Raw genomic sequence first — 2,070 nt, forward strand, 5'->3', positions numbered from 1 at the left:
ACTCCTGTAAGAACAATAATGGCGACCTAGTAACTGATGTCCAGAGCGTACTTAAATTATGGAAGGAGCACTTTTCCACGCTACTGAATGGTAGCAGTACGGAAAGTTGTGAAGAAGAAGAACCCGAGCCCGCCGTTGATGATGACGGAGTCGATGTTCCACCGCCTGACTATGACGAGGTACGTATAGCAATAACGCGGCTGAAAAACAACAAAGCCGCTGGAGCTGACAGCCTGCCAGCTGAGCTATTCAAGTACGGCGGCGAGGAGTTGATAAGGTGCATGCATCAACTCTTGTGCAGAATATGGTCAGATGAACGCATGCCCGACGACTGGAATTTANCGAAACTGACAGCCTGCCAGCTGAGCTATTTAAGTACGGCGGCGAGGAGTTGATAAGGTGCATGCATCAACTCTTGTGCAGAATATGGTCAGATGAACGCATGCCCGACGACTGGAATTTAAGTGTGCTCTGCCCAATCCACAAGAAAGGTGACCCCGCCATTCGCGCCAACTACCGCGGGATCAGCCTTCTAAGCATAGGTTACAAGGTCTTATCGAGCGTATTGTGTGAAAGACTGAAGCCCACCGTCAATGATCTGATTGGGCCTTATCAGTGTGGGTTCAGACCTGGAAAATCCACCATAGACCAGGTATTCACAACACGCCAAATCTTGGAAAAGACCCGCTTTTGACAGCACTAAAAGGAGTTGCCTATACGCCGCTATGTCTGAATTTGGCATCCCCTCAAAACTCATACGGCTGTGTAAAATGACGTTGAGCAATACCACCAGCTCCGTCAGAATTGGAAAAGACCTCTCCGAGCCGTTCGCCACAAAACGGGGTTTCAGACAGGGCGACTCCCTTTCATGTGACTTCTTTAATCTGATGTTGGAGAAGATAATAAGAGCTGCAGATCTGAACCACTCAGGAACAATTTACTACAAGAGCGTGCAATTGCTGGCTTTTACCGTTGACATCAATATCATCGGTAACAAAAACCGCGAAGTCTGCCGGCCAAGCCCCAAGTTGGATAGGGAAGCAAAGCGAATGGGTCTGGTGGTAAACGAGGACAAGACGAAGTATCCACGAGTAAAGTCCTCTCCCGTTGTACGAAAACCTCGCGCTATAAGTCACTCATCATGCCCGTGCTGGTATATGGCGCAGAAGCATGGACAATGACAACATCCGATGAGGGTACGAAAACCTCGCGCTATAAGTCACTCATCATGCCCGTGCTGGTATATGGCGCAGAAGCATGGGCAATGACAACATCCGATGAGGCGGCTCTTGGAGTGTTTGAGAGAGAAGATTTATGGGCCTTTACGCATTGGCGACGGCAAGTACCGCAGACGATGGAACGATGAGCTGTATGAGCTTTACAACGACATGGACATAGTGCAGCGAATTAAAATACAGCGGCTCCGCTGACTTGGCCATGTCGCTCAAATGGACACCGACTCTCCAGATCTGAAAGTATTCAACTCGGAACCCGCTGGTAGTAGCAGAGGAAGAGGAAGGCCCCTCTGCGATGGAAAGATCAGGTGGAGAAGGACTTGGCTTCACTTGGCGTTGGCACAGAGGAGAAGCGACTGGCGTGCTTTGCTGAACTCGGGCAAAATCGCTTAGGCGGTTACAGCGCCAAAAAAAGAAGAAGAAGAACCAATTATGCATGTACGCTGAATTCGCCGACAAGTTTTTTTAAAAACGAAGTAAATTATTACAAATTGTTGGTTACTTTCGTTAGAGTTTGAGTAACTCCTTTCACTAAATGGCTTTTAGTAACTTTTACGACACCTTAACTTATTTTATTTTATTCAGTTTAGGGCAGTTTTGACAAAATTTTCTTGCTAAAAAATATTTTGTTACACTACTTTATTTTATTTCTTTGATTGTACATGTTAAAAAAAAAGCTTGTTTTTTAAAAATATTGTTTTTTACTTTATTTTATTTTGGACTTTTTAGTTTTGTTCTATATAATCAGGACATAATATTTTTATTAAGGGCTGACTCTTCTTTTATGAGCGTAGTACATTTAAAATAAGCGCCGTAAATCTTTTCGATCATCTGT

The sequence above is a fragment of the Rhagoletis zephyria genome, unplaced genomic scaffold, assembly GCF_001687245.7.
Source record: "Rhagoletis zephyria isolate East Lansing unplaced genomic scaffold, Rhagoletis_zephyria_1.1 Rzeph_scaffold_00462, whole genome shotgun sequence".
NCBI lineage: Eukaryota > Metazoa > Arthropoda > Insecta > Diptera > Tephritidae > Rhagoletis > Rhagoletis zephyria.